The sequence below is a fragment of the Callospermophilus lateralis genome, chromosome 4 (assembly GCF_048772815.1).
Source record: "Callospermophilus lateralis isolate mCalLat2 chromosome 4, mCalLat2.hap1, whole genome shotgun sequence".
Lineage (NCBI taxonomy): Eukaryota > Metazoa > Chordata > Mammalia > Rodentia > Sciuridae > Callospermophilus > Callospermophilus lateralis.
This window is the reverse complement of record NC_135308.1, coordinates 59,969,432-59,993,292: the sequence shown is the minus strand read 5'-3', so window position 1 is coordinate 59,993,292 and position 23,861 is coordinate 59,969,432.

Genomic DNA, 23,861 nt, shown 5'->3' with positions numbered 1-23,861 from the left:
TGGGAAACCTGGAAATCCATATGCAACAAAATGAAATTAAATCCCTCTCTCTCACCATGCACAAAACTTAACTCAAAATGGATCAAGGACCTAGGAATTAAACCAGAGACTCTGCATCTAATAGAAGAAGTAGGCCCTAATCTTCATCATGTGGTATTAGGCCCCAATTTCTTTAATAAGACTCCTATGGCACAAGAATTAAAGCCAAGAATCAATCAATGGGATGGAATCAAACTAAAAAATTCTTCTCAGCAAAAGAAACAATCTGTGAGGTGAATAGAGAGCCTACATCCTGGGAGCAAATTTTTACCCCTCACACATCAGATAGAGCATTAATCTCTAGGGTATATAAAAAACTCAAAAAACTAAACACCCCCCCCAAAAAATAAAATAACCCAATCAACAAATGGGCCAAGGACCTGAACAGACACTTCTCAGAAGAGGATATACAATCTATCTATCTATCTATCTATCTATCTATCTATCTATATGTATATATGTATATATATATATATATATAATGCTCATCATCTCTAGCAATTAGAGAAATGCAAATCAAAACCACTCTAAGATATCATCTCACTCCAGTCAGAATGGCAGCTATTACGGAGACAAACAACAATAAGTGTTGGCAAGGATGTAGGGAAAAAGGTACACTCATATATTGCTGGTGGGACTGCAAATTGTTGCAGCCAATATGGAAAACAGTATGGAGATTCCTTGGAAATCTGGGATTGGAACGACCATTTGACTTGGACTATACCTAAAGGACTTAAAAACAGCATACTACAGGGATACAGCCACATCAATGCTTACAGCAGCACAATTCACAATAGCTAAACTGTGGAGCCAACCTAGATGCCCTTCAGTGGATGAATGGATAAAAAAAAATGTGGCATACACACACAATGGAATTTTACTCAGCAATAAAAGAGAATAAAAAAATGGCATTTGCAGGTAAATAGATGGCTCTAGAGAAGATAATGCTAAGTGAAGTTAGTCAATCCCCCCCCACCAAAACAAAAACAAAAACAAATGCTGAATGTTTTCTGATATTAGGAGGCTGACACATAGTGGGGTAAGTAGGGGGAGCATGGGAGGAATGGATGAATTCTAGATAGGGAAGAGGGAAAGGGAGGGGGCAGGGGATTAGCAAGGATGGTGGATTGTGATAGACATCATTATCCAAAGTACATGTATGAAGACTTGAATTGGGTGTCAACATACTTTATATACAAACAGAAATATGAAAAATTGTGGTATATATGTATAATAAGAATTGTAATGCATTCTGCCGTCATTTTTTAAAAATCAATAAAAAACACCTAAATTTCCCATTTTGGGGGGTGGGCAGAGAAAAGAGTACAGAGAAACAATATCAACTTCTGATAAACAGTATATGTTTGGGAGTAAAATTATATTGGAAAAATTAAGTAAGCCTGAGATGAAGAGACACACAGAAATGAAATGATCAGTGTGGCAAGAGCAGGGGAAGAAATCCATTTCAAATTCACCTATTTAGGTTGGTGAATTTTGAATCAGTTTTTTAAAAAGTCTAAGAAAAAGTTGTGCTGAAAGAGAAGATCTTAACAGACACCTCTGGAAGATGGAAAGGTACAAAGTTGGAAAAATTATTGTTCTTTGTTAAGTTTGTTGTCTAGATATGCACTAGATTTCCTAACAATGTCACTGGCTATGCAAACAGTGGTGGGAACTAACAAGCACATTAGTGAAGTCGCCTGTATCTCTGGTCTAGGGAACTGCAGGCAACAGTTGTCCCTAGACTAGGAGCAGCAGCATCACCTGAGAACTTGCTGGCAAAGCATATCTTCTAGTCCCACACAAAATCTGGGTGTCCAGCAATCTGTGGTCTTATAAGTTCTCCTAGTATTCTACTCTAAGTTTGGAATCTACTGGTCTAAAATAATTTTGAGACAAGCATCCAACCAGCTACATAAAAACCGTTCTTTCCTCCCCACTTTTTCCCTTTATCAGCAGTCTTTTAGCCAGTGTCACTATTAGGAAAAAGAAATGTTCTTAACAGGGATTCTTACTTGAGGCTTAATGCTCCAACTAAGGAAAAATCCAAAAGAAAAAATAAAACATGGTTTTGCTTTTTTGGGGGTGGGTTGGAGGGTGAGTGTTAAGAGGGTTTGGAGGAAGAAGGAAAGAGGCCTTCAGTTCATTTAACAAACATTTACCAAGCTGCTACTTTGTTCCAGGCATTCTGCAAGAAGGAAAGATAATAAAGTAGAAAATATTTATGAAGGCCAACCATTTTACCTTAAGTACCATATTAAACTAGTACTAATAACACAGGTTGCCTTTTCCTGGAATACACATATTCAGTTAAAACTATGTGTGTAATAAAACATTTATACCAAATCAACAGACTAGCAAAGCAAAAATACATTGTTCATCTTGTATCATTTCCATGATTTTATGTTGACTCAAAAGTTCTAATTTTGTTTTAATGACCTATACTGTATGAATGGATTCCTCTCCTCCAGGCCCAGAATAATCTTATATATAATTCTACATAATGAAATTAGAATTAGTGGTTTCTCAAACTTAAGGTTGTAATCAGAATCACCTGAAGGGCTTACTAAAACACATTACTGGATCCTATCTCTAGAGTTTCCAACTCATTATTTCTGAAATGAGATCTAAGAATTTTTATTTCTAATAAATTTCTGTACGATATTGGTAAGAAAGGGATTACATTTGAAAATCATCAATGTAGATGACTGACTTCTACATTAGACTTAGTAAAATTTTGATAAATGAGCAAGGAAAGGTTTTAGGATTACCAGTATTTTTTTTCAAGGCAGATAGACAGACAGATACATAAACATATACATACAGACAGATATAGAGGGGAGTGTGTTGCTCTGAGGGCAAAAACATTATGAAAGAGGAATGGAGTATGCTTTTTTAAAAATTGTCTTTTGGAACTGGGGATTGAACCCAGGGGCACTTTACCACTGAGCTACATCCCCACCCCTTTTTTATTTTTATTTTGAGACAGGGCTCACTAAATTGCTTAGGGCATCTCTAAGTTGTTGAGGCTGACCTTGAACTTGAAACCTTCCTGCCTCAGCCTTCAGACTGACTGGGATTACAAACATGTGTGGCCTATTTATTTCATTTCAACAATCCATGCTAAATGGTCTATGTTCAACCAGCCAACCAAACTTCAATATAAAGAGTTTCCCAAACTAAAAGCAAAAATGTGTACTTAAAGATTTTCATGATTTTGTTGTGACTCAAAAGTTCTTATTAAAAAAAAGATCCAATTTTGTTTTAATGATTTATGCTGTATGGATGGATTATCTAAAAATTCGAGGCAAGCTCTCCTCCAGGTCCAAGGAGAATCCTATATGTCAAATGAGAGTAAAGTAAAAAATAATTTACAGCTTAAAAGACTATCCCAAGAGCCTAGGCTCTGGGGTGGGAGTGGAGTGAAGAGTGTTTCCAATCCTGCTGCTTTTCATCAGGGGAATAATTAAAGTTAAGGGGTCCCTAAGGATTAGGACTCCCGTGGAGTCTAGACTCCCTTTGGAGAAGGGAGAAGCTGTAATAAAAATAGATCAAGTTCCACAGAGAGGCAGAGGTCATCCCGGTTACAGAGAAAGATGAGGAAACATGAAGTCTTCAAACTATCCTCCACTCCTAGTCTTTTCTTCTACTTTCTCAAATGGATAAGTTGTCTGGCTTCACTAAACTACAACCACTCTACTTTGGGGACAACTTGCAATCTACTGCACAACAAGGACAAGAACCTGGATTATCTACCCTTCTACTTATCAGCACTGTTTCCCTTTTGAGGCCAAGTATTAATTACAATAATGATTTCCTTAAGTTACTGTATTAAGAACACAATTAAAAAAGTGTAAAGTCACTTATATCATGCATATATAAACGCAGAGGTGGTTACCTGATCAAGGTAGAAATTAGATGTGTGGCTAGAAAGGTATAAAATGTGAAAGTTTACTATGCTAGTGGGCTATGAAAAGTGAGGAATAGTTCAATCAATGTAGCCCCAAACTGAGTGCATTCTCTGCTTGACAGATGGAATTATATGCAAAAAGGAGTTGGGAATTGTAAAAGCACAGGGATAAAATTAGTCACTTATCTATTATGGTTATGAGACTTTTTAAAGGGCATTAGGAAAATACAAAGGAATAACCAGATGATTAAAGATAATGACATAATTTTCAAGGGAATTAAAAAACATAAAGCACTTGGAAGAGAATAATAAAAGGCCCTCATTTAATCCTTGTAGAAAACATACCAGTTACTTTCCTCAATAACAAATTAATCCTATGTAAAAACCCCACACAATTAATTTTGATTAATGTAGGAAATTGTACAGGTGATAAACGTGTAAGTAGGACTGATCAACATTAAGTCAACTTCTCCTCCCCTGGTGGCTTGTTTTCTGATTAAAAACCAAATTCCTCTTTAATGCTAATGAATTGTGAAATGAATCCTTCTTTTTTTAGGAGATGGGGGTACCAGGGATCGAACTCAGGGGCACCTGACCACTGAGCCACATCTCTAGCCCTATTTTGTATTTTATTTAAAGACAGGGTCTTACTGAGTTGCTTAGCCATCTCGCTTTTGATGAAGCTGGCTTTGAACTCTCCATCCTCCTGCCTCAGTCTTCCCAGCGGCTGGCATTCTTGCCGTTTAAGATGTTCCTCTGATTTTAAAATAGTAAGATCACAAGATGAAAATTTTTAAAAAGTAACTATTTAATTTTGTAACCGTGTCAACAACCCATACATAATTTCTAAAATAAATTTACTGAATTATATATTGTTCTCATGAAAGAAGCAGACATGTTCATTTTAAAATTAATGTTTTTAATAAATTTAAAATACATAAATATAAAATAAATTTAACTAATCTTCTTTCATATCGGCAACAAGTCAATAATGTGTGTCAATGGAGAGGTGGGGGAGGTATTGGGAATTGAACCCAGGGTGTTTTACCACTCACTGAGCTTTATGCCCAGTTCTATTTTTTTATTTAATTTTTTTAATTGTTAAAATTGCTCAAGCTGACCTCAAATTTGTGATACTCCTGCTTTTGTCTCTGGAGTAGCCAAGATTACAGGCACGTGCCACCCAGCCCAGCTAATAATGTGCACTGTTACTAATGTTACTATCAAGAAAAAATTTTAAAATGAGAAATTATATCCCATCTGATTCAAATGTATGATATGTCAAGATCATTGTACTGTCATGTGTAACTAATTAAAACAAATTAAAAAAAGAAAAAATTTTAATGTGGATGTATATTTCTAAAATCACATATGTTTTAAAATTCTATCTGACTTTAATAACAAAGGGCTCAAAAATTCTTTGAAGCAGGGGTTGTGGTTGTGGCTTACTGGTAGAACACTTGCCTAGCACATGTGAGGCACTGGGTTTGATTCTCAGTACCACATAAAAATAAAGTTATGTCCATCTACATCTAAAAAAAATTCTTTGAAGCAGTTTCATCATGCAATGTCTAAAATACTGAAATAAGTACACCTGGTAGAAATTACAACAAGTAAACCGACTGGAGACTTACAAATTCAAAGAAACCCAGGGACAAATCTTGGAATTAGAGAGTCTCCAGAAGAAAAGTAACCAGAGCCAGGCATGGTGGCATATGTCTATAATCCCAGTGGTCAAGTTCAAAGCCAGCCTCAGCAACTTAGAAAGGCTCTTAAAGCAATTTAGCAAAATTAAAAAAAAAAAAAAAAAAAAAAAAACCAATCCTGGGGATGTATGTAGTTCAGTGATTAAGCACCCAGTACCTAGAAAGAAAAGTAAAGTATCTGGATAACTAAAAAGTTTTCTTACTTTTAGTTTGTGATATTGGTGACCAAAATAGAATAGTTTTCAGACTCAGCAACTTACTAGCAAACAATTTTCCTTTTAAAAAACATAATATAGCCAGATGTTGTGGTACATCCCTATGACCCCAGTGCCCTGGTAAGCTGACACAGGAAGATCACAAGTTCAAAGTCAGCCTCAGCAACTCAGCAAGGCCCTAAACAATTTAGTGAGACTCCATCTCAAAATAAAACATAAAAAGGGCTGGGGATGTGGCTCAGTGGTTAAGTGCCCCTGGGTTTAATCCCTGGTACAACAAACATACAAAATAAGTAGTATAAATAGTTCAAATGGACTGTTTTTAAAATAAAATTATTTGACTTATTCTTGCCATAGATAAAAAGTAGTATTTTTGGTAGCAGTGTGGTGAAACCTAACCATCTAGTTCCAAATCCTGTTTACAATTTTAAATGAGTTACCTAATCTCTCTGTCCCTTGGTTTCCTCATAAGTAAAATGGGGAAAAAATGACAGCATATACTGAATAAGTTAATTAACTGAATTGACAGTCTCCCAATATATTAGTTAAATTAACATATGCCACACATAGAAAACAATGATTTATAATAAAGTGCTGTGTAAGTGCTAGCTAGTCTTAGTGTATGTTTAATCAAATAAAGAAGTATTGTTTTTTAATTCTTAGAGTGTAATACACATCATTCAGCATTCTTTTTCAAATAGTTTTATTAATTGGCCCGTGAAGTTCCCTTCTCTAGCCTCAAGTGAACCTACAAGGATACATAAAGGGCTTTCCATTTATATGAGCTAAAAACCTCAGAGAGCAGAGCAAAAATACATTTGGGAAAACTAAAATACAATGTTTAATTTATTGAAATCGGCTCAAAAGACACGAAAGATAGTTAACCAATATAAGGGGAGAGTGTCAATTAAATCTATTGGGATACTCTTAATTTTCTCAGTTTATATATGAAGAAATCAAGTTACACAAAGATCCTAGGTTTAATTGATTTCAGTGGACATGAAAGAACCAAAATGGGGATGAGGGAGAGAGAGGAAGATAGTGGGGGAGTTAGAAAGATGGATATGTGAAATTTTCTCTAAAATTTGTTCTTTTCTTTTGCTTCCTATTCCTTAGCCAAATATGACTTCATATATAACATGCTACTCAGAACATAAAGGGATATATCAAGCTTTGTAAAAAGTGTCATTCTGAACTCCCAGACTACTACCACCATACATAATTAGGCTACAAAAATATTGTTGATTTTATAAAGGCTTTGTCCCTTTTTTATTTGCTATGAATAGCCAAAAATTATAATAACATTTTCTCTCTCTCTCTATATATATGTATATACATGTGTGTGTGTGTGTATAAATATATATATATATATATATATATATATATATATATATATATATATATATAAAAATTGTAGATGGACACAATACTCTTTTTTATTTTGAACCCAGTGCCTCACATGTATCAGGCAAGTGCTCTACCACTGAGCCACTACTCTAGCCCAATAGTAATGTTTTCATTCATATATATTGACAAAGTATTAGTCTATACCTCTCCTTTATAGATAATTCATTTGCTCTTTCTAAGATCTTAGATTAAAATGTTTATGTGGGCTTTATGTCTCTCTAAACTTTACTCGTCAACCACAGAGAAGAGAACATGGCCCCATCAAAAAAAAGGGTCACTACAAAGTGCAAAAAAAATGAGGATGAGTGGGAGAACAAAGGACTGACTGTCAAAAACCAAGGCTTGAGTCCTAGATCTGCTATTACCTACATACATCAGTTTATAAAACTGAAATGTGCTGGGCATGGTGGCCCATGCTTGTAATCCTAGCGGCTCAGGAGGCTGAGACAGGAGGACTGCAAGTCCAAAGCCAGCCTTAGCAAAAGCGAGGTGCTAAGCAACTCAGTGAAACCCTGTCTCTAAATACAAAATAGGGCTGGGGATGTAACTCAGTGATCTAGTGCTCCTGAGCTCAATCCCTAGTACTCCCTCCTAAAAAACACAGTAAAACCCCCAAAACTGAAATGTGTTCCTCTACAAACAATGTCTCTCAATTTTACTACTGCTAAATTTGATGTAGGTGGTGAAGCGGGAAGGTCTCACACCCCTTAATGGATCTGAATAAAGCCATAAAATTTTTCTCTAACAAAAAGTAACACAATTTATGCATTTTCATAATTAGAGTCCTTTCATGTGTTGAGATTCAGAAAATAATACCCCAAAGTATAGCACTTTGGCATGCTGAGTACTTCGAATTTAAGAAGACTGAAAGGCCTCAGAAGCAGTCTCTTTCTGATTCTCCCTCCCCACTCCCTGGTCTCCTACTCCTCTTTCTCTCCCACTTAAGTCACAGAAACCAGTTTCTCTTCCACAAGGTGGGTTATATAAACTAGAACACCTTTCCCCCTAGAGCAAGCCATAAAACCTAGAAAAAGCACCAGTTTCACTCTCTTCTCCCTTGAAGACTTATTCAAGAGAAGCACTGCTTCATCCCTGGGAAGAAGGAATGCTAAACAGGCAAGCCAAGAATCTCAACAGGCAGGCCCTGATGGGATTTCCTCCCTCAGTCTATTACTATCAACCATACCCTTTGTCCAATTACATTTCTACACAGCTGTCCATTCTTCATTGAACCGAAGCAAGAAAACAGTTTTCCCTGACTGTCATCTAAAACTTTTGATTAAATAAAATTGTTATGCTTTTCTCTTACTAACCTGTCTTTATAGTGTGGACCATGACCCTCATGATATGGGAGGAAAGACATCACCAGTCTCCACCCCTACACATGTACATCAAGTTAAGAACAATATAACATTTTTTATATTAAATCCTATTGATTTAATATAAAAAAATGTTACTTACTCATATTCTCTCACACCTTAGTCTTGCTGTTCAATCTGTAAATGTACCAGTGCTAACAAGCTTATGCTTTTCAAAGTATAAATGAAATTTTATCCTTGATGTCTAAAAAGAAAGTACCCCCCTTCCCCATGTATGAGTGAATAAGTGTGTTTCTAGTTTTAGATTTGTACCCTAACAAGCTACGCAAATCAGTCATTTTCTCTGTTGGACCACCGACCTCAAATATCTTCAAGTTGGGTGGGGATGCAGCTCAGAGGTAGAGTGCTTGCCTAGCTGGTGACAGACCCTGGGTTCAATCTGCAGCACCATCAAGGTGAATCACAGATTAAACCTAAAATATTTTTATGCCTATCTAGGATCTAAAAGGCACTAACAAAGCTATACAAAATGAAAATTAGGTTTGTATATTTACTTGTCTACATATATTCACATTAACACTGTTTAAAAGCACTAGTTTCACCTTTGCCAAAGTCTCAGCTGTAGTAATTAAACGCAGATCAGTTAGCAGCAGCTGTTCTCCTTTTCAAAGACAGTAATTACAAAGGCTTTTGCATTGTACATTCCAAGGATATAGAATTGCCACCAGACTTCATGGATTATCATAACATGATGTTGCTCATTAGAGCAATCATCAAAATTACTCATAAGCATGTGAGTTTCAAATTTTCTGAACTTAGTTTATTATACAACTTTACCTTACCTGGTAAAATAGAGCTATTTCTAAAAAGTTAATTTCTGAGAATCTAACCCTATTGTTGAACTAATTTTATAAAACTTAAAATTGTTTCACAAAGCAAAAACAAATCACCTTACCATGCCACTTTTAAACATATCAAATCAATGAATAAAATACTGGGTTTCAGGAAAACCTGTTGAATTAAACAACAAAATGTTCCTCTTTGATAAAGACAAGTCACAAAATACAAACGGAAAAAAAAAAGGTAAGGCTATTTTTCACATTGGTAACAATATTTTATAGACTTAGAGAAAAACTAATCTCAACTGCAGAATATGTTAACTAGATAGTTACTCTGATTTCATCACACCTAATGGGATAGCACACCAGCACTTCAAATACTCTACATCATCCTTCATGAAGGTAAAGATACTCTGAAATAGAGAAGAAAGGAAACAGGAACACAGCAAAAGCAGACCTCAGTAATATATTTACCAAAAATCACAAGTGCCAATTTTCTAAAGTTAATCTTCGAGTATTGTGAAAGGATTTTTTCCCTGTAATTTAAAATTTTTGCAATTCAGGTGCAGTATGTCATCCGTTAGTAAAACATAACTCTATAGCTAAAATACCCCAATAGACTAGTTGGTACATCTAGAGAAAAAAGTGTTCCTTGGGGCTGTAGAAATTGAGTAAAAGTATTATATTTTACTGGTTGTACAAAACATTTCTTAAAATTTTTGTTTTTGTTGTAGATGGAAAGAATACTCTTATTTGTTTTTTATGTGGTGCTGCTGAGGATTGAACCCAGTGCTTCATATGTGCTAGGCTTTACCACTGAGCTACAGCCGCAGCCCTGTGCAAAACATTTTTGATATATTAAGATATAAAAATAAAAATATGGTGAGATACACACTAAAACTGAAATTATCACTAGCTGCTATAATTAAAATTTCACAAAAAGTTCAGAGTTATCATGTAGTCTTATAGATCAACAGGACCTCTACAAATATTTCCTTATTTCTGTGTAGCTCAACAAATTCTTTAATCAAATTTTTAACAAAGAAAATGTGCATGGCTATTCAAAATGTTTAGAAACTTTCCCTCCAAGTTTGAGATCCTTATAATTAGGTGAGATCAGATTTTTAAAATACCTGGTCGATAAGGTAAAGACAGACTTTTGCTTTTGTTGATTTTAACTCAAAGGCTTTTAAGGTGAACAATGACAGAGCATTGAAAACAACTCTCAATACTGATTTCACACCTTCAGGTCCCTTAGCCTCAATTGTTGAATAACACTCCTTTCCAAGTAACAATGACATATTCTGAGTGGAACCTGAAGCCTTTAAAAAATACCCAATAAATTATTTTCTAAACGTTAACTCAACTTAAAGTTTGTACCACTTTTATTTACTTAACACATACACAAAATTGTCAAAAAGGAAACCCCGAAATTCATGTACGCAAATTACAATTTTGTGGCATTTCTACTTTACACTTGGAGGCAGTCCTATAGTCATCTGTCACTTCCCAAAAGCAAACAATGCACTTGGTGCCCACATTTTTACAACTTGAGGCAAAGCGTGGCATCTTTGGAAGCCTTGGAGTTATTAATAACCTCAACTTCTCCACTTTCTACTGTAGCATCATTAGTATCAGTTGTTTTCTATACACTCACACCAAGGGAAAGTTCCTCAAATAAGCATTCAAGAGGGGAAAAGTCAACCAAAAGCATGGAAAGGAAAGAAACTGCTTCAGAAGATCTGGGCAGGGATGAATTTAGGACTGGCTTAAGTTAAACTACCCGATGGACAGTAGTAGGTATTTGCACCCACACCATTCCAGAATCCGGTAAATTTCAATGTATTATTGAAAAGGGTGACTCAAGAACCATCAAGGCGAAGCAGACTCTCAAAACCTCTGTTTAGTCCTTACAACCGCCACAGCGCCCGGGGTACCCGGAGACCTCATCCCTGGATGCCAAGTTTCCCGCCCACCGGGTGGCCTGTTCCGGCAGGCTTACCTCAGGCACCCGGATCGGGGCCCGATGACCCTCCGCGCCCCCCAATTCGCCCTTACCTACCGGAGCTCCCCCACGTCCACCGGCTCCTGCAGCGAGACGGCGGGCGGCCAGCACCGGAGGGCATCCTCCAAGCGCGAGCTCTGCTCAGCGAGGACGCGGCGCGCGGGCAGCCCGGGCGGCTCAGCACCTCGCAGCGCGGGGAAGCCGCGGCCACCCCAGCAGCGTTCCAAGCCTCCTCGCTCAGAATCTCGAGTCCCGAGTTGCCTCGTGGTGTTGGCCGCTACTAGGGGAAGCCACGCCCAGCGCCCGCCGGCAGCCTGGCGTGGGCGGCGCACAGCGAGAGCAGCCGTAACGTGCCGGGTGCCTGACCCTGAGCAGCCAGCCCCGAGGGATCCGAGGGCGCCCCGCTGTCCCCGCCCACCAAGCGCCGAAGCTCGAAGACACCGGGGTCAAGGCCGCTTCAAAGGACTGCACCCTCCAGGGGCAAATGGAAAAGTGACGCCCCCGCAGTGGCTCTTAGGGGAGCTCCGCAGGTGGCGGCGTGTGTGCGTGGGAACCGGGTGGTATTTCACGCTCAGTGTTGGGGTGCCGCGGCTGGCTCGTAGGCCCGCCTTAGTACTAGTTTACGAAGCCCTGAAGCCAAACGCCTGAGGGAGCACACCGGAGGCTGAAGCGGGAGTATCCCAGGAGTTCGACGCCAGCCTATGCAACAGAACGAGATCCGGTCTCAAAATATAAGGGGGATGGGAGCTCAGAAGAATCATCTCTGAACTTAATTATAATTCGCACTCTTCTATTATTCCCTCTAATTTATGAGAAACTTTGATAGCTTGTAAACTTTTTTCCCCTAGTCACCACATTCCCCACAAACCTTGAGTAGTAGCCTTTACCCTTTCAGGGCCTCTGAATCTAATTGTTCCCAGCGAGCAGAATGACTCCCTCTACTTCCCTGGAAACTTCAGGAACAAAGCTGCCTCCCCAGGCCTCGTGTGCATCTGAAGTAGGCGGAGCCAAGAGGCGTTTCATGTGCGCATGCGCCACTCCACCTGCAGCAAAATGTCTGGAAACCTGGAGGTGGGTGCTGGGTAGGAATAATCTGCATACTCCTTTTCAGTGTGCCTAGGTGAACTCGGTGTTCAGGGCATACTCCATGTGGATAAAGTAGACCTTCAGGGAACATTTTGTTGAATATCTAAAATGAATGACATACACTTTCAACTCAAAGGGAGGCCTGGGTTGTCTACCCTAGTCAGAAGAGGGCATACCTAGCTTAAATAGGCCTCCAAGCCTTTTCAGTTTTTAGGAAGCAGCTATTCTGCTACATTTTGAGACAATTTTATAATTAAATTCCAAAGGACTTGGAAGTTTGGGGAGGTCTTTTATATTCCACTCTTAGTGGCCAACTCCCTTAGTTTAGGTTTCAGGCTGGAGCTAGCAACCAATAGTTTCAGAGATCCAAAGCACCATTTTTTTTTTCCTAATTAGTTTTACATGACAGTAGAATGAATTTTGACACATCATACATAAATGGAGTATAACTTCTCATTCTTCTAGTTGTACACGATGTAGAATTATACCTAATAATATAATGTAAACAGGGTAATGTCTGATTCATTTTACTATGCTTCCTACCCCTATACCCCCTCTCAATCCTCTCTGCTAATCCAAAGTACCTCTATTTTTCTCTAACCACCCCTTCCCCTTATTGTGAATTAGCATTATGTATCGGAGAACATTAGGTTTTGGTTTGGGGGATTGGCTTATTTCACTTGGCATGATATTCTCCAGCTCCATCCATTTATCAGCAAATGCCATAAGTTCATTCTTCTTTAAGGCTGAGTAATATTCTATTGTGTATATGTAACCCATTTTCTTTATCCATTCATCTGTTGGAGAGCATCTGGGTTGGTTCCATACTTTGGCTATTATGAATTGAGCTGCTTATAAACATCCATTTGGCTATGACACTGTAAAAGACTCTTTTGCATTCAGCAAATTGATTCTACTTAGTAGCACAGCCCATTACAGCCTACTTTGAGGACCAATGCAGATCATTGAATCCAGATGCAGTCAGTTAGACTTAATTTCACAATTGCTGACCTGAGAGTCTTCTTTCTCTATTCTGTGTGGGACCGGTGCGGGGGAAGTGGTTAGGGCAAGAAGGCCAGAAGATGCACAATTACATTTTTCAATAATTATTTTTAATAAGGCAAGTTTTAACACTATTTTACCACTTGAATGTAGCATGTCATGAGATACTGTTTTAAAAATTCACTCCATAGTAAAGTTTTATTCTGTTTTTACCTAGATTGAAAGGGACAGTTTCAGGGATCTGTGAATATCATAAAAGGGTATGAAAATGGAAATGTTCTTTCACTCTCAAGTTCAGTTAGTGGGAAGAGAATACGTAACTTTCATCAGGTTTTAACATTCCCCCACCACCTACAAGAAAATTCACTAAGAACTAATTCATTTTTTTAATCCTATAAACTGTTGATAATTTTAAAAAACTTCATATCCAGTTTTACTCTATATGGCTTTTATTATTCCTGTTAATAATCTATTTTGACAATAAATAAAACGTCAAGATTTCTCATTTTTTTCTTCATTGACCATTATTCCTCTTTTAAACCTAAGAATCAGGGTATCTAGTAATGGTACTCCAAAGATTTTACCCCAAAGTTACATTATAAGAATTTCATAGCAACACTATTCATAATAGCCAGATATTGGGAACAACTTAAATATCCATCAACAAAAATTGTAGTTTATTCATCCACTGGAATATTATAAGCAATGTAAATAGAATAAACTACAGTTAATGGTGAGAGAGAGAGAGAGAGAGAGGGATTTCAAAAGCAATATTGAAGGTAAGGAATCAGAAAGAAAGGAACACATGTTGGGAGTTTCCATTTACATAAAGTTTAAAAGATAGGAAAACCTATGACCAGGAATGTAGCTTAGTGATAGAACACACAGCATGTGTGGGGCTCTGGGTTTGTTCCCTGGAGCAGCAAGACAAACATACAACAACAACAACAACAACAACCCTAGCAAACTTAAACTTATATTTAGGGAATGCACATTTATAAGGTTAAAGTGTAGAGAAAAGTGGAGTTATTTCTATGAAAGTTAGGATTGTGATTACCTTTAAGAGGGAGGAAATTGTCATCAGTGTTTTTTTATAAGATTTTAGATCATTTTTGTTTTCTTTTTTGTGTTTTTCTGTAACTTCTAAACTTTCCACAATGAATATGTGTCATTTGTTTCTAGCAAAGAAAAACCATTTTTTTATGTTATTTAAAAAAATATATAGCCATCCCACCTTGTCCAAGGTTTCACTTTTCTCAGTTTCAGTCACCCACAGTCAACATTGGTCTGAAAATATGTTATGGAAAATTCCAGAAATAAACAATTTGTAAGTTTTAAATTGCCCACCATTCTGAGTAGCATGATAAAATCTAGGACTGTCCTACCTCCTGCCTGAGTCATGATTATTTATTTGTCCAACATAAACACACTATATGTTAACCACATGACATCATCACGGGTTGATGATGGTGGATCATCCAAACATCAATAGAAGCCTAAGGCTGTGTCAAAAATGCCTGTTATTCACTTCAGTTCATCTCATCATATAAGAAAGAAGTGCTTCATCTCACATCATAAGAAGAGGGTTAAGTATAGCACAATAAGATATTTTGGGAGAGAGATAACATTTACATAAAGCTTATTATAGTATATTATAATTGTTCTATTTCATCATTATCATTGTTGATCTCTTATTGTACTTAAATTATAAATTTTAAACTTTATCATAGGTACATATGGGTGTTAGCTTTTCATTGCTGTGACCAAAATACTTGAGAACTTAGAGGAGGGAAGGTTTATTTTGGCTCACAGTTCCTGAGGTTTAGTCTTGGGTCTACCAACTCCATTGCTCTAGGCTCAAGTTGAGGCAGAACACCATGGCAGAAGGGCATGGTAGAAGAACATGGCACCCAGGGAAACAGAAAGAAGGGCTTTAGGGAAGATGACCTCTTCAAGGGACCCGCCCCTGCCCAATGAGCCACCTTCTCCAGCCACTCTCCACCTCCTTACAGTTAACACCTAGTCACTCCATGCAAACTAGGAAGGACTGATTAAGTTACAGCTCTCACAGTCCAATCATTTTACCTCTGAATATTCCTGCATTAACACAGGAGCTTTGGGGGACAACTCACGTCCAACCCATAACAGTATGTATAGGAAAAAACACAGCATATATGGATTTCTGTTCCATCTGTGGTTTCAGGAATCCATTGGAGGGCTTGGATTGTATCCCCTGTAGAAAGTGGAGAGTATTGTAAATAAAAGGACCAAGATCAAGTGCCAAAAGGAAACTGGAAAAAAAAAGTTATTTCATGAACAACACTATAAAACTGTACCAACCACTGAGCCACATCCCCAGCCCTTTTCATTTTTATTTTGTGTTGAGAGCCACAACCAAGTCAAGATGGCACCTGGCATTTTGCCAGAAGGAGTGGTTGAGAAGTAACACCAGTGAGCCATTAAGATGATGATAATTAAGTTAAGCTGTGTATAATTATTAAGATAATGACTGATTGCTGTAACTGGATGATGCTGGATTGGGGCAAACTGTGCATTCAGTTGTGTATATAAACCTCTGCTGTCCGGCAATAAGGCGGCTCCTGCTACCTCGGGTGCCCGCTACTTTTGAGTTCTCGAGGAGTTCCCGTTGAGTTCCCGTTGGTTCTCTCGGAGTTTCCGTGGAGTTCTGGAGAGTTCCCATTGGGTTCTGGCAATAAAGTAGTTCCTATTTGAACCTACAAGTGGCTCGTGACCCCGGTTATTTGTGCCCAGCCAGACTGCGGCAATTTTGAGACAAGGCCTCACTAAGTTGCTGAGGCTGGTCTCAAACTTGTAATTCTCTGTCTCAGCCTCCAGAGTCACTGAGAAAACACTGTGCCCACTATTTATTTTATTCCTATTTTTTAAAATTCTGAAAGAAACATAATGCCCTGCCATTTTTATTTTTTAAAACACTAATTTTCTATTCTTATTTTCTTAAAACTTTATTCTTTAATTATATTCTTGAATTGATTGCTTAGTTTATTTTCATTTTTTTCATTTAATTTCTCAAAAAAAAAAACTTTTTAAAGACATAACTTTGCCTCTGAGGTCATACAATGGCTTTAGCCTATGAGGTTTTATAAATTGTGTTTTCGTTATTGTTATTTAAAATAATTAGTATTTGCATTAATTTCTTTTTTTGTGTCAAGCGTCATTTTGGAAAAGACTTTTAAATTTTCAAGTGTTATAGAAAGGTATTTTTTCCTGTTCTCACCTTCCAGATTAATTATGAGGTGGTCAGAAACTGTGATCTTTCAATTTTTCTTTGAAGACTAGACTGGGGTTAATTTAATTGTGTTAATAGTCCCATTGTTTTGTGTAGCATATGAAATCTAGCATACACATATTTTATCTGTTTTATTGTTACATTATTCAAATAATTTTTGTTTGCCTACTTTATCTTTTGTCTTTTGATCTTTCCAAGTGTCAGAGATATGTTTCAATCCATTTCTTCTTGAATTTGTAACCACTTTTTTGATATACCTGAGGCTAAATCATTTTTTTGTGTATGTTGGATCTTTTATTAAATCTCTTTATCACATTTTAATGTTTTTTACCCTCCATCAAAGTGTACTTTAACCAGTATTATTAATGCTATCCCCTTCTCTAGAATTTGCATTGTTTCTTTGACCAAACTTTTGCTTTTTAACTTTTTTGTCATTTAGTTTATATGTGTTTATGTTAAACAATGTATAATTAGATGTTATTTCACTATTTAAAAGAAATGCAAAACCTGCATAGGTATAATTGATATTACTCATTTTGTTTTATGCTGCTTTTCATGCATCTGCTGTTTCTTTTGTTTCATATCTTTTGATATGGGGGTATATTTTCTTTTGTTTTCTTTTAGTGCTTTGTCAAGTATAAATATTTTTATGAACTAAATAAAACATAGTAACCCAAATGAAATCAGCATCTATTGATTCCCTAATTCTTAATAAAATTAGCATAATTTTCATTCCAGTTATTGATACCATCTGAAATTTCAGATCAAAACTTTATATTAAATTATTTATTTTTTTTCCTTTGTCAATAGTTATTGTTTCCTTCTATTTTTAATTATAGTTAAGGATGTTGTTCAGAATTAATTCTATATTTTTACTTCTTTTAAAATTATCAAATACAGTATTGGCCTCTTTTTAAAATTAATTTTGCCTGATAACTGGTGGACCCTTTTGTCTGCAAGCTAAGAACTTTCTTGCAATCATGAAGTTTTATTCTATGCCTGTTCATCACAACACGTATGTTGTTTGTTCTTCTTCAGTAAAACAGCTACATAAATATTTTGTTCTCTTTCATTTTTTATGTTTTCTATTTATCATTTTCTCTTTGTTCGTTTTTTTCTCTGCAATCTGAGATCTTTTCAGGTTTGTTCCGAATGCCTCCAATTCAGTTTTATTTCATTTTGAATCTTCCATTTTGAAAGACATTTTTCAAAGCCTCCAAATTCTCAAGAATACCTTGAACTTCTATAGTATTTTCATCTGGACTCACCAGTTAACACTTTGACATGTTTGCTTTAACAGAGTATCTACAGATTCTTATCCTCTATTCATCTCTTGATACACACACTACACATCATTATTACTATTGTGGAAACATGAGATTAAATTACATAAAAAGAGTCAATATGACTCTTTTTCCCTTCAGCTTTTATCTCCTGAAAGCAATGTTTTTTTCCTTACATAACCATACTACAATGCCTGATAGTTAGTCATAATCACAGTTCACCAGTTGTTCCAGTAATTCTCAAGTAAAACATTTTTTCAATGTAAGAGCCAATCCATAACACATTACATTTTGTCATCATGTTTCTTTAGTTTCCTTAAACCTAGAACACTTTCTCAGCTTTGTATTATTTTTCATGAACTTAACATTTTAAAATTTTTTTAATATTTATTTTTTTAGTTGTAGTTGGACACTATACATTTATTTATTTATTTAATGTGGCACTGAGGATCGAACCCAGGACCTCGCATGTGCTAGGTGAGCACTCTACTACTGAGCCACAACCCCAGCCCACATTTTTTAATATTTACAAAAAACCTACAGCTAATATGATACTTAATGGTGAGAAACTTGAAGCTTTCTAAGATCAGGAAAAAGGCAAAGATGTGTCAGTTCTCATTGTCACTGCTTTTCAACATCGCACTGGCAGTCCTAGTTAATGCAGGAAGAATTGGTATGCTGATGAAACGACACCTGCTCTGGTTGGAGACTCATCAAAACTTGTCAACACATTTTTCTTCCCATGTTATTGAGATGACAATTTTTATTCGTTCCATAACTTTAATCTTAATAGAAAAATCTTCTTCTATTATAAAATTATATTCTAACCTTAAATATGGTACCTTAAAAATAATTTCCTTGGGGCTGGGGATGTGGCTTAAGTGGCAGTGCGCTCGCCGGGCACGCGTGCGGCCCAGGTTTGATGCTCAGCACCACATACAAACAAAGATATGTCCGCCAAAAACTAAAAAATAAATATTAAAAATTCTCTCTCTCTCTCTCTCTCTCAAAAAAAAGAATGTTTAAAAATAAAAAATAATAATAGTAATTTCCGAGGTTAACTCTGATTTCTTTCCCTCAGTGTGACTAGTCCCCAAGTGTCATCAGTATGAATAAATTTTTAATCAAAAGTTTGTAGAGTTAGCAGTACAGCAGAGTTTTAGCAAGGTAATAGTGAATTATATAGACCAGCCATTAAAAGTTTTGTGTTTGGATTTGAAAGGACCTTAGAGATTCTGGAAATCAAGGTCCAGAGATGTTAAGTAACTTGCCCAAAGTCACATAGCTATTACTTAATTAAATTGTATTTATTTTTTCCTATTGAGACATTTTATTCTCCACACAATGTACTTCATTTGAAATGATTTGAGAAATAAAGGGCTATATAGCTATATAGAAATATACCTATATGGATATATAGAAAGATATATAAAGACACATAATACATATAGATATACAGAAAGGTAAGTGTATATTTCTCTATTTAGTTATAATATACACAGATAGATAGAAAAATAAATTGTGAAATATGTCTAGAAGCAGACACCTGTCTATCTAAGTGGGTTTTAACCCAAAATGGCCTTGTATCAAGAAATATTGGTCTGGGGCTGGGGATGCAGCTTAGAGGTAAAAGCACTTACCTAGCATGTGCTAGATAACTGATATCTTTGAGTGGTTGTTACTTTATTGGCAAGAAAGCTGACATTTAAAACTTTCTAGCAGCATCTTTGTATGGTGAGTGATATAGAAGAATCACTTGAGTAGATACATAATTAAATAACAAATATATGCCCAGTTCCTTAGGGAAAGGATGTCATCGTAATTTTTCTGTGACTTGAAAATGACTGCATCTCCCCAAACCCACTTGATGTGAAAATCTTGACATTGGGGAGAAAACATGCAAATTCACTCCAGAAACAATGAACTTCTCTCAGAGGAAAGAGACCTTGGTCAACTTTCAGGGCAACCTAATTAAAACTTCTCTGATGAACTAAGACAGTCTCCACTGGTATATGCTGGCAGAATATTTTCATGAATGATCCAAGAGTTAGCACACAATGAAGTAATCCTGTAATCCACAAGCTTGGAACACAAGGCAGGGAAAAGACTCTTCTTCCTTGAAGAACTGCTGTAGAGTCTGCAAGAAGCTGGATGATCAGTGGCTCTGCCACAAACATAAGCAGGGGTAAAGACAGAACGAAGGAATTGCTGTTCCAATGGTAAAATAGAGTGACAGACATGGCAGTGGCAGATGCATTAACACCCGACTAGTGGATTAATCCTCCCCATTCTGTCTCCACAGAGCCTTTGGAAGATAAAATTCAAAAAATGGACCAATGATACTTACAAAGCCCACCTGCAGTTCTTGAACAATTCAAAGTTGGGGAGGTGGACTTCAAGTAGGGATGGCAGATTTAGCAATAAATAAATAAATACAAAACAAATAATATTTTACTTTAAGTATGTTTTATGCAATACTTATCAGAAATTCAAATTAAACTGAATTTCTTGTATTTTGTCCAGCTGACTTCATCCCAAACATAAAATTACTAAATTCCTTGATCATTTTGTCAGATGAGATCTTAAAAAAGACTCATACCAGTTAATGAGTAGACACCATAGGTACATTTTCTCTGTATCTTATAGTATCTGTGCTTACCATTATCATAGCATTTAACACTCTGTGTGGCAATTACTGATTTTCTTACTTCCCCGAATTTTCTGTGAGCTATTTTAGGGCAAACAATGTGTTTTCATCATCTCTGTATCCCGAAGCTTATCACAATATAGTAAAAATATTTATTGAAAGTTAAGAGAATGAGTAAATTAATTCCAGTGAACTCCAGCAAATTGTTATTCCATCCAGTAGAGGGCACCTGTGCACACAGTACTCTAGAGAGCATTCATAAAGAAGAGGTGAAGAAACCAGGCTTTTTAACTAGGAAAAAAAAAATCCATACCTCCAGCTTTCTACTTGAGAGTAGAGCTGTACCCTCTCCTAACCTACCTGTGCCAATATATACAGAATTAAGACCAATCAGTGTAAAAGAAAAGCTCAATAAAATCTCAACTCATTCTCTTTTCTTTAGAATGAAGAATTTTCTTACCTAAAAACATTTGAAAGAAATAGACCCATCAAGAATGATCTCTTTTTTGGGCCAGTAGTAGATAATTTGATATTTTTACACAGAATTCTAAATATTTAAAGTACTGTCATAACACTTTAATACATTCTATTAATAAAAATTGCTGCTGCTACTTTCCCCCCCCCTTTTTTTTTTTTTGCTGTACTGGGGGTTGAACACAGGACCTCCTGCACATCATATCATATACTAAGCTTCTTATGAAAGAAAAAAATTGAAATAGTCATGTTCATGTACATTTTATGGGAAGGAAAAACATCAAGATTACTCCAATATGAGTGTTATAATTTTTTCCATTAAAAAAGATAATCACTGAGATGTAATCACTTTTATGATAATAAAAAGGAGGTGTTCTGATGTGATTGGACCTCTATGAATACATTGCAAAAGTTGATAGTTAACATGTTGCTTCATAAACCATTACAATTGGCCTATGAAATACATAGAGGCAGGTTTACTGTAAAGCTAATGAAGCTTGTTTTAGGGTCCTAATTTCAATAACCTCTCCCAAGGTCCTGAAAGAGGCCATAGCAATGTGCTCACATGGCCATATGTTTTGACTGAAATATGCAACAGTCGGGTGTTTTAAATGCAGTTGGCTAAGACTATTGAATCAACTTCAGTTCTCCCCCTTTCACATCCCAACATGTAGGATATTGTTGAAATTATTATGGGCAATCATAAGATGTGGCTGTGGGTTCTTGAATTAAGGATAAATTTATTTTAGTTTAAGGGATATGCTTTTATGTTTTGCAGTCACTTCTGTTTATGGTATACATGTTGAGAAGTTGTAGCATGATTTAGTTGTTGTAACCAGACCAATATTTATCAGAATTCCTGTGCTTGTAGGCATTCAGAGAAAATGCAACCTAAATACAGAGGAAAAAATATGTCAGAAGTGTATCAGGCAGTTGGGGAAATATCATGTTAATGATAAAATTTCCTGGTTATAATGTAAAATTATGTAGGTGCTGTTGAAAGTACTCTGGCAGTTCCTCAAAAGAGTTAAAAAGTGCACTATTATTCAGAAGTGGAAACAATCCAAAGGTCTATCATCTGACAAATGAATGAACAAAATGTAGTATATGGAATACTATATGGTCATAAAAAGAAATTAAGTTCTGATCCATTGCTACAATATGAATGGACCTGGAAAACATGCTAAGTGAAAAGCCAGACACCAAAGACCATATGTTATGTGATTCCATTTATATGAAATGTCCAGAATGGACAAATGTACAGAGGCAAAGTAAGTTAGTGTTTGTCAGAGGCTGTATAAGAAGAAGGTGGTGAACTATTGCTAGTAGATATAGGTTTCTTTGTGGGTGGTGAAAAAATGTTCTGGGATTAGTATTGCTGGTTGCACCACATACTGAATATATCATAAGCTACCAGGTGAATTTTATGGTATGTGAATTGTATCTCAAAAAAATAGGTTAAAAATATAAATTTATTAATTTTAGAAGTATGTTATCCTCTTACCTATAAAACTAAGATAAAATAATACAAAAGATCTACTCAAGTTTCAGCACAAAATTTCTTTATATATAAAATGTACAAATAGGTTGTTTTTTTATCTATTTGGTAAGAGGCTTATTTGAACTATTGTGGTGAGCTGAATTAATTTTTTTTTGTCCCATGGGAGTACATATGGTATTCAATAGATATTTTGATTTATTGATTGATTCTTCATTCTCTAGTACAACTCACAAATTACTGAAAAAAAAATGTGTAGACCCAACACCTAAGAAGAAAAAGAGACCTGAACAATGAATAGAAATTTAAGGAGAAGGTAAGACATAACTCAATAATGTATCTTCTGATTGGCTTTTCAACAAGCATTGTCTTGCTTTCACTGTAGTGGGTATTCTTCAAATTAAAGGTGAAACTTGTAGGAATGTATATCTCATATTGAAACCTTTCAGAACACAAGTCTCACACAAAATGCTGTAAGCATGTTTTCTTGGCAGTTATTTCTATTCCTTCCCTGAAAAGCAATTCTGTTTGCCCAAGCTGGTTTCTATCACCCAGAGTTTGAATTCTTACCTTTAAACTCAGAATAACATTCTGATTTTATTTACAACCAGTTCTTACAATGGGTACAATGAGTATGCTTCATTCTTTTATCCCCTCAGATTTTTTTGGTGATATTGTTAATAATTGCTATGAAATACAATTGTTCCTCATATCCACACAAGTTTGATTTCAGGATTCCTGCAAGTACCAAAATCTGTGAATATACTCAAGTCCCTTATATAAAATGGCACAGTATTTGCATATAAGCTGTGCATATCCTTTCATTCACTTTGTATCATTACTAAATTATTTATAATAACTAACACAATGCAAATGCTATGTAAATAGTTGTTTTAATGTATTGTTTAGGGAATAATGACAAGAAAGAAGTTTGTACATGTTCAGTATAGATGCAATGTTTTTTCCAGAATACTTTCAACCTTTGGCTGGTGGAATCTATGTATATGTAACCCATGGATACAGAGGGTTGACTGTATCTAAATCTATGTATGTGTATGTCTTCCTTCCTTACATTTTAAGAAATGTAGATTTTACATATAAGAAAAAGAAAATATAAATAATTTACTTGGGTAATAATTATCCAGCATTTTAAAAGGTCCATA